Below are 12,479 nucleotides of genomic sequence, written 5' to 3'. Positions count from 1 at the left end.
AATAAAAAGAGGTTTAGTGGACTCACAGTTCCACATGGCTAGGGAGGCCTCACAATCATGGCAGAAGGCAAGATGGAGCAAGTCATGTCTTGCGTGGATGGCGGCTGGCAAAGAGAGAGCCTATGCAGGGGACCTCCTCTTTATAAAGCCATCAGATCTCATGAGACTTATTCACTATCACAACAACAGCACAGAAAAAACCCACCCCCATGATTCAGTTACCTCCCACTGGATCCCACAACACACAGGAATTATGGGAACCACAATTCAAGATGAGATTTGGTGGGGACACAGCCAAACCATATCACAGGTATTACAATATAGCATGCTAGTTTTTATGTATAGATGATAATTTCTAACTTACTCTCAGTTATTCAAAGTGTTCTTCCCCTGAGCAATTGAACATATCATTCTCAGCAGTCAGGTGTACAGGTGCAGAGAATCAAATTAATTTCTGGTTACTTTTTTTCCTACCTACTAGACTAAAGGACTGAAAGTTAAAGTCATCTTCTCACATTGTGGGAACTAGTCTTGGTCCTCCAGAACTCATTTAAACACAGAATTTAATCATTCAATTCAGTGGCCTAACTTGCCACTTGCAACAACAACCTCTCACAATAAATTATTTGTCTACATTAGTGCAGTACAAATCCCCACAGTAAGTGACATGGAGGATATACATGAGAAATGCCCTGACCCTCATTAACTATACATGCCGTTTGAGAAAATGAGATACATAAATCTAAAATGATAGCTCATAAGATTAAAAAGTCACTTTTAGATCTTGCCTCATTCACCAGAATTCTTTTCTTTTTAATAGCTTAGATTGATTTGATGTAAGTAATGACACTAAACTTCAGGACACTAAGAGATCAAATCAGCCAAAAAATTTCCTATCATCCTCTCAGATCAAGGCAATGTCAGACAACTTTCTGGTGTTGCCACATTGTTTTTCAGCCCTCTGCTGGTGAAATATTTTTTCATCAGTAGGCTGAGTAGTTTAAGATACTCTGCTGGCAGAGATTAGTTCAAAACACACATCCTGGTTTTATAAGATTGATTAACCGCTTGCTTGAAAGAAGGAGAGATTTTGTGCTCTCTCCTGTTACAGGTATAAATGATGAGCTGTGCCTCTGCTGAAAGAAACTTTCCACAGTGGAAAGATCAGGGACTCAAGGCCTGCAGTCTGGTTTCCTTTGTCCCATATGATGCTCCTTTAATGTGATGCACTCCCACACCCCTACGAGTAGCGGTCCCTGAGGGCCAGACTACCATGAATACTGCTGCTCCTCTGGGTCTCATCCCCAGTGAGGTTTCCATACTCCATGCTGGTGCTGGTGAATGTCTGCAAGGGATCCAGTGATGTGATCTGTCTGGTCCCCCAGCAGTGGATATCAGTACCAGCTCAGCTGTGGGTGGGAAGGGAGTGACATAGACCCTGTGAGATTTCCGTGGTTATAAATAGCCTTAGTGTGTTGGCCTTCTCAAATACAGCTGTGGTGCTCATGTACTGGGCACATGGACAGACTCAAGATCTACTGGCTAGCCAGGGTGATGTAGGCAATGGTGATAGCTGAGGTCGTGCAAGTTTTCTCCTTCCTGGGCACTGTGTTATTGTCCTGCAGATGTTGTAATGGGCTGTGCCACTTGGCCTCCAGCCAGGAGGTGGCACTTGCAAAAGAACGCCAACTGTGTTGGTAGTTTTGGGATTCGTGCTTGCCTTATGTTACCACGGGTAGGGGAGTCGTGGGGAAGGGAGTGGCGTACTCTGGTATTTCAGGCAATGTGCAGGGCCATGGAGCTCCCAGGAGTCTCTGTCCATTGTATTACACTACCAGGGCAGATGAAGGGGCAAAGCCAGGTGGGGACTGGGTCAGGCAAGTTTGCTGTTTGGCTCCCCACTTGTGAGTACAAGCAGCAGCCCCAGTGGTGATCAGAGGGCAACTCCCTGCCTGCTGGGGTAATGTTACAGGGAGGAGTGTAGCTGCCTCTGCTGTACAAATGAATCCACACGGGGAGTCGGGGGTAGCAGGTGGCAGTAAGCCCCACTCAGCCCTCACACACTTGGCAAGGCAGGTCTCGCATCCACAGTGTTCTACTAGCAGCAGCTAGCTGGGTTCCAGACAGCCTGCACTCAGAATTCCAAACTGCCCCAGGCCAGAAGCATTCTGGGCTGAGAGAGAAACTCCGGCTTTCAGGCCACACCTCTTCTGGTCCTCCAGCAAAGCGTGGGCACCCAGCTTCTGGTCCTGTGGCTATAGCACAGTTCCCACTTGACTCTCAATTCTGGCCAATGGGGTTCATTCCCACTCAAAATTATACCGCACATCTGTTGGGAGCATCTCTCATCCCATGACCATTAACTCAATTAGCTGGCAGACTTCTGCGAGGTCCTCCGTGAGGTAGGATCAGGCATGATTTCCTTCCATCACCACTGGATTCTGCGAGTGAACACAAAGCAGATCCGAACGCCATTCCTCATATGCTCCCCACAGCTCAGTAAGTCAGCTCCAGCGCTGGATAGAGTGAAGGCCTCCCAGCGTGGCCTGGATTGCCTGGCTCCTCAGTGAGAGTGTGTGTCATAAATGCAGTCTCTCCCTCTCACGCTCTGGACACTCACAGGTTTTTGTGTGGTTCACGGCATAAGCTGCTGCTCACCACTTCTTTGAAATAGGTCTGTGGTTTCTTTCAGTTTTTTGATTAATTTCCTATACTGCTTCTTGGAAAAACGTTCACAGCATGAATTTCTACACAATATTTTGTCTTTTCAAGTGGGAGAGGCATGCTAACAATGCATCCAGTTCACCATCTTAGAAAAAAAGAAAAAAAAATCCAAGCACAATTTTCGGATCAGAGATTTCATCTACGATTGGCAAAAATAGTTCCCAGCTCTTTGTTTCATTTGTCTTCTAGAAGAGTCCACTACAGGTATTAACGAAAGAGGAACAATATACAGAAGCCATAATTTTCTAATCTCATTGATTTCCCAAAAGAAAGAAAAACTTATTAATATTAAGATTGCGTGTGCTGGGACTATCAAGGAAATTAAGCAAAGATATCATAGTAGAGAAATGTAGTCTGTTCTGCCATGCACATATTTCTGTGACATGGGTGAACTCATATGACATTGGCAGAAAGTGAGTGATGTCATTAAAGATGGAAGATGTTTTGGTTCATCTACATGTTTTCTGAACAAAGTAAATTATGCTTTCTCATTGGAACAGCAGAACATAAAATATAGTAACTCATGAACACAGCAAGTCACAGAGGAATTCAGAACCATACGCAATGCCCACTCACCCCACTTGTCTCCATCTGGTCACAAACAGTCTTGGAAATTCTTTATATGGCCTTTGTTCAATGTGTTCTTGTCTCTATAATTCAGAAACCTGAATTTTTCTTTACAGCCCCTTCTAGCAGCCATATTGCCTTTATGTAAGGGTAGGTTTCTAAAAGTACAGTTATTTTTTTGAAATTTAGTATGTTTTGTTAGCTAGGGTAGTTTCTTTTTATTTAGGATTACTATTGTCTTATGTTCTGCTGCTCTTAAGAGAAGTACAAAACAATTGCTTATTGGGGTGTGAAGGAGGTGAGGAGTGAAACTTTATGAAGAATAATACAGAAAGTTTTCTTAAATAAGGAGATATGTGGGTGGAAACCAGAGAGATGGAAGGGGATAGCTCTCAGAGGGATATTATAATAGAGGGGTGGCCACTACAGGTGGAAGTATGCTTCACTTCTTGGAGAGGACAGCAAGAAGCCAATGTGGCTGGAGCAATGGAGAGGACAGCAAGAGGCCAATGTGGCTGGAGCAATGAGGATAGGAGGTTGGTGGAGGGCAGAGAGCATGTTACACTAAAGTAGGCAGTATGTTTGCATTTTGCTCAGAGTAAGATGGGGAGCGAAAGGAACTGAGCACAGGAGAGACATGCTTACCTAACATTTTAATTGGAAGCCATTGTAGAAGAGGACCCAATAGAAGACCATTGCCATAATTGCAATAAACAGCAATGGTGGGCTGAGCTAGGGTGATAGCTATAGAAGAAATAAAAGAGGTCAACTTCTACAGCTCAAGACAATGAGATGTGCAGATTTGTAGATGTGAAGGGAAAAGAAAAAACCATCATGGATGACTCCAAAGATCTGTATTGGTCTTCTGTTTTTTTGTTTTTGTTTTTGTTTTGGGTGGGGAGATATTTTGTGCAACTTATATGTGTGCTGTGTTCTACCTAGAGATCAACAGAAATTAAAATACAAGATTTCTAGTATTATTGAAACCAGTTACACCTATAGCAAAATATAAACTGCAGAGAACATGGTTTCAAAATGATCTGGAAATGTAAAGATAGTTGTTAAAAAAGAGGATATATAATGTGAGATATTTTAATAAAAATAATTCCAGTACAAAACCATATGTCATATTTACAAAATTATAAAAGAATTTGCTCAAATTATATTGGGAGTTAACAAAGAATATAATTTTATTCTTGAGTTTGGTAATTAGATAACTATAGATGAATGATATTTCTTGAAAACAAACACACACAAAAGTCTTTTCATGGAAAGAGAACTCACATGAAACCCATAAAGTAAAGAATGGAAAGCAAAGTAAAAACACAAAATAAGATGACGGAGTTCCAATTACATTATTATGGAAACACATTGTTTAAACTCTTCTATTAAAAGACAAATATCTTCAGGATGTGCTTAAAAATAAAATCCAAGGACATGATAAGTAAAAGGAAACTATCTAAATCAAAATGACATTTTTGTCAAAGAAGTGCAAAGATTTATTAGGCAAACACAGAGAAAATAGGAACAGAATTGATTTCAGCCAAATTATTTTTAAGATGGAAACACAAAAAATAAAATAAAGAATAATAGTTTTGTGAATTAAAAGTACAAGTCACAATAAAATATGTGTCCTGGATAATAAAACAACTATCTATAAATTTAAAACTTTAAAAAAAATTACAAAGGATAATCAATAGGAAAGCACTGTTCTATTTATTTTTAACATCTCTCTCTAGCTAAGGACAGATCAAATATGTGAGAAAAAAAAGCCAATCTTTACAAAAACATAAAATGAAGACTTAAATAAAGCAAAAGACGTACAAATTTCTTTGAGATTGACTCCAAATCATAACCTGTTTATTTTGTCCTAAAATAATGAGTAGATTTAATGAAATTTCAAGTGTTGGCTAATGACTCAAATTTTTGGAACTTGATAACATGATTCTGAAGTTCATCTGAAGAAATAAATTTGATAATGAAAAACAGAGAGAAACATAACTGAAAAACATGGTATAATACAAGAGACTTGTTTGACTTGATTTGTAAATTCACCCTAAACTTGCAATTAGAAAACAAAATGGTAGTTGTAGAATTATTGAGAAACATAACACTGGATGAAAAAAATAGCCCAGAAACAAATCTTAGTAACTTTAACCACAAATTATTACTAGATGATAGTTAGAAACTTAAATCTGTGAGCAGAAAAGGACCATTCAAAACATATTTGGAAAAAATAAGTAAATTCTGAGGCTTCTTTTGGACTATTCATCAGCTTAAATTCTAGATACATAGTTAAAGCATTTAAATGAAAACTGTAGTAGTCAAGGTTCTCCAAAGAAACAGAACCAATACGATATCTATCTCTATAACTATCAATTTATATAGATATCTATCTATCTACCTAACTATATAGATTTATCTATGTCTCTCTATCTATATAGCTGTAGAAGTTATAAAAGAGGTCAAATTCTACAGCTCAAGACAATGAGATTTGCAGATGAATGTGATATGAAAGGAAAAGAAAAAAACTATGCTAGATGACTCCAAAGATTTGTATAGTTCTTCTGGGTTTTTTGTTTGTTTGTTTCTGTTTGGGTGGGAATATATCTGTCTTACAATAAATAAATCTTGTAGTAAATCTCTATCTATCTATCTATCTATCTATCTAGATCTATCTATATCTCTCTATCTATCCATCCTTAATCACACGATTAAGGAGGCTGAGAAATTACAAGAACTGTAGTCAGTGAGCTGGAGTCCCAGAAGACTAGGCTAATCAAACATCCATATTTGATGGATGGCATCTGTGAATGGTATTCACAAGAAGCAATCTCTTAAAAAACAAAAAGAAGAAGAGCTGATGGTATGGTTCTGTCTAGGTCTGATACTGGAAGAAGATCCATGTCCCAGCTCAAAGGCAATTGGGCAGAGAGAGAAAATTCTCCCTTACTCAGTTTTTGTGTTCTATTCAGATCCTCAACAAATCAGATGAGACCCATCCATACTGGGGAAGCCAACCCGCTTTACTCAGTCTACCAATTCAAAAGTTATTCTCATGCAAATGCACCCTGACAGAAACAGCCAGAAAAATGTTTAACCAAATATCTAGATACTCCAGGGCCCAGTCAAGTTGACACAGAAAGTCCACCATCACAAAAACCTTAAGAAGTATTAGTAAATATAAGGATATATTTGTCTGCTCCCTGGATGGGAGAGTATATGTGAACACAGAAACAATGAATGTGATTACACAACCAAGACACAAACACACACATATATACACAATACACACACACACAGATAAATGGAATGATTTGATTGGCTTAAAAGCTCTATACTTCCATGTTTCAAGAGAATTCTTTAAAAAATAAGAAAAAAGTATTTCATTAAATACAAAAGGTGTGGGGTTGTGATCTGTTATGTAGAAAAAATTCATACAAATAGATAAAAATAAGTACTCAAGACATTGTCAAAGGACCTGAACAGACAATTGAAAAAAAATCTACATGTACCTAAAGTTCAGAAAAAAATGCTCAGACTACTAGAAATCAGAGTGCATGTTTTTAAACAAGATTAAAATTCAGGTTCCAAATAGGCAAAGTTTAAAAATAATGTTAGTAAAAATTACAATAATATCAAAAATTGGTATTATTGTGTGAAATCCCCCTCAAATCCTGCTGGTGCAGATGTAAATCACAACACTCTTTCTTGAAGTTGCAATCATAATTTTCAACCTCAAAGTTCATACATTTAAAGTTAAATTCAACCTGTAGTTCCAGCTTAACAGATCTGCTTCCTCTACACTTCTCTTCTCAGTATGCTGCAGAAGCAGAGAGCTAGAAGTTACTTCTCCCCACTCCTATTCTACATGTGGCCCATAGGCAGGTTCTGCTACTGCATCAAAGTCTTTTCACCATCTCCATGCCTCTGCTTCCTCATCACCACCACCCTAGTCCCAGCTGCCATCTCTCCCACCACTAGGCTTGCATCTGCCTCTTAAGGGGAAGGCCACATTCCTTTACAGTGCTCCTTCCAATACATACAACCAGAGTGTTCTTTGTTTCATTTTTGGTAATACAAACGAATGTCATTTTTAAAAAAAATATAAATATAAGGGGTACTAGTGCAGTTTTGCTTCATGGATATATTGCATAGTGGTGAAGTCTGGGCTTTTAGTGTAAGCATCACCCTAAGAATGGATGTCATTCTTTTGTTCAAACCCTTCTCTGACTATGTAGAGGATAAAGCCAAAATCTGCAGACAGATGACCAGACTTGCAGGATCTGGCCCAACTGTTCCTCTTCATCTAGAAGCTCTCTTCCTCCCCTCTGGCTTCCTTTGAGGTTTCTCCCAAACTTGTTTCAAGACTTTCTTGCTGGCCATTGATTTCACCTCCTGCTTCCAAATGGCCATTTAATCCCTAATCATTCTTTAGATCTTAAAGTCAATGTCACTTTATCTTAAATCCCCCCCAGGCTAGATTGCACTCTCAAAGTACTCTGTACATTCTCCATTGTCACTTTTCATAGAAACCATATCCTCTTCTAGCTCTGGGTCTGTTTTGCTCACCATTCCCCAAACTCCTAAAACTATGCCTGTGAGATATGACTTTTATTTAATAAGTAACCCTCAAAAAACTCAAATTATTGGATATAGATATTTCTACTCCTAGGAACCTATGCTAAATAATCTGAAGGTTTCACAAAGATTTATATATGAATGTTACATAACTCTGAATGTAGCCAGCAAAGAGGTATACTGTATTTATTGACATAAGAAAAGTTGAATCTCAGATAGTAATGATGGTAATCAACATTCTTTTTTTTTTTCTTTTAATTGAGATGGAGTCTCACTGTGTCACCCAGGCTGGAGTGCAGTGATATGATCTCGGCTCACTGCAACCTCTGCCTCCAGGGTTCCAGTGACTCTCCTGGGAGTAGCTGGGCTTACAAGCATGCACCACCACGCCCAGCTCATTTTTCTATTTTTAGTAGAGATGGGGTTTCACCATGTTGGCCAGTCTGGTCTTGAATCCTGACCTCAAGTGATCTACCAGCCTCGGCCTCCCAGAGTGCTGGGATTACACGTGTGAGTCACCATGCCCAGCTGATAATCAACATTCTTTGAAATTTACAATGTGTTTTATATAAATCAACTCACTTAATCCTAAAAAAGCTTCATTATTATAATTTCTATCTTATAGATAAGGAAAGAGGCAAAGGGAGGTTGAACTGCTTGGTTTAGGTAGGGCAGTTAGCAAGAGGTAGCGCATGGGTCATTTGCCGCTGAGGTTTGGATATGGTTTGTTTGTCCACACCAAATCTCATGTTAAAATTTAATCCCCCAGCATGGCTGTGGTGGGAGGTAGGGCCCAGTGTGGGGTGTTTGGATCAGGGAGCCAGAACCCTCTGAATGTCTGGATGCCATCTAACCATACTGAATGAGTTCTCACTCTGTAGGGATGGCATTTGTTCTCTTGGGAATGGATTAGTTCCCTCCAGAGTGGGTTGCTGTAAAGCTCGGACAGACATCCCTCATCCCCTGGCTTTGGTTTCCTTTCACACTTGCCCACTTCCGCTTAGACCTTCTCTTCCATATTTTGACGCAGCATGAAAGCCCTCACCAGAAGCCAAGCGAATGCCAGTGCCCTGCTTCTTGTACAGCCTGCAGAACCGCAAGCCAAATAAACTTTTCTTTATAAGCTGCCCAGGCTCACATATTCTGTTATAGCAACAGTAAATGGACCAAGACAAGAACCCAACCTCAAGAGCATACGCCTTCTATACTCTTAGGTATTAAGCCGTGTTGTGCTGCCAAGTTGTGTGCACACACACGCACAACAATACATATATACAAAAGTAATCTAACTAGCTATTTTTGTTTTCTTCTTTGTACCTTCATGAATTTTCCATGTTTTCTTCAAAAAAACCACACTATATCATTTTTCTAATCATCAAAAAATGTGGTTTTTTAAAAGGTGGGAAAACCCTAATTAGTGTGGTTTTCCTTAAGTGTGAAGACTTTCTCACCAGTGGTTTAAAGACACTGTAAATAGTTTCTGTTGTTATTTAAATTGTTCCCAAAACAGGTAGCTTTCAAAAAGCTGAAGCATTTTTGTAGTACGATATAATAAAAGAAAGTTAGTTATATTGGTATTTAGATGACGATGGCTTTTCCAAGCATGAAGGTAGATTTCAAGATAGATGAATTGGTCAGTTGATTACTAAGAGATTTCATATCTTGACTTCAGTATATAAATTATTTTACAAAGAGATGCATACTATATATAACTAAAAGCACAAAAATTTGATTTCAAATTCAAACCCGTTTGGGTTTCCCACAATTTTACATTTTTTCATCTCTCTGCCCCTGTTCACTAGTGAAGAAGATGAATGAATGGGAAAACTCTAAGAATTTAGTGTTAGTAACAGTTTAAATTTTTTTAAAGTATACCCTACAACTAGGGGAGATCTGGGAGAATCAAACTCATAGATCCCTAGTAGGCATCAAATCCACATAAACTGAGTATTCCTTTGTGTGTCACATTGTGATATTAAGTCCTTTCACATTAACTCCTTTCGTTCTGAAGAAATGTAGGGTGCAACAGTAGCCAAACGTGAGAATTGAGGAAAAGGCTGGGCTCAAGCCCCACAACAATAGTCCTATGTATTCAAGATTATCTGTGGAACAAAAGAATCCACCAAAAGCTAAGGGTGAAAGAATAAACTACGATTTTAATTGTAGGCATACATATAAAGAGTAGAGCCAAGATGAGATGATGATAGTCCTCTTTATGACAGAAGTTCTGTAGAAATAACTTTCAAAATCTCTTCAATTATCCTTTTCAACTCTCATTTTTCTTATGGAAACTGGTATGGTTTGGCTCTGTGTTCCCACGCAACTATCTTGTTGAATTGTAATCCTCCAGTGTTGGAGGTGAGGCCTGGTGGGAGGTGATTGGATAATGGGGGTCGTTTCTTTTTCTTTTCTTTTCTTTTTTTTTTTCAGACGGAGTCTCACTCTGTCTCCCAGGCTGGAGTGCAGTGGCGTGATCTCAGCTCACTGCAAGCTCCGCCTCCCGGGTTCACGCCATTCTCCTGTCTCAGCCTCCCGAGTAGCTGGGACTACAGGCGCTCGCCACCATACCGGGCTAATTTTTTTGTATTCTTAGTAGAGACGGGGTTTCACTGTGTTAGCCAGGATGGTCTTGATCTCCTGACCTCGTGATCCGCCCGCCTGGGCCTCCCAAAGTGCTGGGATTACAGGCGTGAGCCACCACGCCCGGCCGATTGGGGTGGTTTCTAATGGTTTAACACCATTGCTCTAGTGCTGTCTCATGATAAGAGTTCTGCGATATCCGGTTGTTTAAAAGTGTGTAGCACCTCTCCTTTCGCTCTCTCTTCCGCCTGCTCCAGCCATATAGGACAGGCCAACTTTCCCTCCACCTTCCACCAGGATTCTTGAGACTTCCCTAACGGTGCTTCCTATACAGCCTGTGGAATTGTGAGTCAATTAAACCGCTTTTCTTCATAAATTACCCAGTCCCAGGTAGTTCTTGATACCAATGTGAAGATGGACTAATACAGAAACTGTCAGTGGGGCAGAGAAAGTTTTTCCCTTAGCAGTAGAAGAAAAGAATATCCAATAAGTACTGACATCATATAACATATTAAAATGGTACACTGGCCTATCGATGCAGTGGTGTTTATTACCTTGAACAAAAACACATCCATGGAAAGATCCTATCCTCTCATAACTAGGGTAGATATTTCTAAATTGTATCTTGTTTCAAAAACTAAAGCTAGATACTGAAGTAACATAATACAAAGTCTAGAATTTTCTTTAAAAATTTGAAGCAAAAATAGAAAATGTGAAGATAGATGAAACTAGATGAACAAAATGATAATAATTGTTAAAGCTGAGTGATAGAGATGCATACTTCGTTCTCTACTTTTGTATAATTAGACTTTTTTCTACAATAAAAGGTTAAAAATAAACTGAGAAGTTATGTTTCTCTTGTCTAATTTACAAATCAATATCGGTATTTGAAGCAATTTAAAATATGACATATATTAGTGTTCTTTTCTACTCTTGTTTTTTTGAGGAGTATAAATGTATTTAAAGTACTCACACTTAAAAACACAGAAACACTCTCTAAACAGGGTTCAGTACAGAGTGCAGGAGGAAATCATTATGTGGTAATTAAAGTAAGAATCAGGAAGGAAGGAAGGAAGGAATATTTATGCTCTGCAGCAATGTAAAATATAGGGCAATTAAGTGGATTCTCTATTGTAATAGGTTGTGAATTTATCACTTTTCCTACAGAGGCAAGATTTAAATATTATCATAGGATACAAAAAAATTCAATGTTTTATATTAAAGTCTCCTAGAACTCCAATTTTCTACCAACAGGAAGAAAATAACGTAGAGAATGAAAACGAAAAACCACTTTTTGCTTGCAGGTACTCAGGATTTAATCTTAAGGACAAAAGATAAATGTATTATGACTACCTGAAGCACATATCAAGGGAATTTTTTTTGAGGAAAGAAATGCTGAGTGAAGAGAAGGGAATTAATATGAAGACCATCAGAGAGATTCTTGGCTCTCAAACTTGAAGGAAGTAGAGTCCATTGATAAAGCAGGAAGAGGTCATATTTGGTATATTAGTTCATTCTCATGCTGCTATGAAAAAAATACCCAAGACTGGGTAATTTATAAAGAAGAGAGGTTTAATTGACTCACAGTTCTGCATGGCTGGGGAGGCCTCAAGAAACTTACAATCATGGTGGAAGGCACCTCTTCACAGAGCAGCAGGAGAAAGAATGAGTGCCAGCAGGGAAATGCCAGGCACTTATAAAACCATCAGATCTCATGAGAACTCACTCACTATCATGAGAACAGCATGGAGGAAACCTCTTCTATGATCCAATCACTTCCCACTAGGGCCCTCCCAAAACACACGGCGATTATCTTGAATTGTAGTAATTCAAGATGAGATTTGGGTGGGGACACAGGCAGACCATATCATATGGCAACCTTGAATTTGTAGATGAGGGAGCTCAGCTGAAAGATTAAGTAAATAGTTAAATCTCAAAGATATTTGGTTTCCATCTGAAGCTCTTCACCATATGTATTAGATTAGTTATGTGCACAGTTTCATTTTTTTCTTTAAAGTGGGCTAAGA

The sequence above is a fragment of the Pan troglodytes genome, chromosome 22, assembly GCF_028858775.2.
Source record: "Pan troglodytes isolate AG18354 chromosome 22, NHGRI_mPanTro3-v2.0_pri, whole genome shotgun sequence".
NCBI lineage: Eukaryota > Metazoa > Chordata > Mammalia > Primates > Hominidae > Pan > Pan troglodytes.
Note: the sequence above shows the minus strand (reverse complement) of the source record.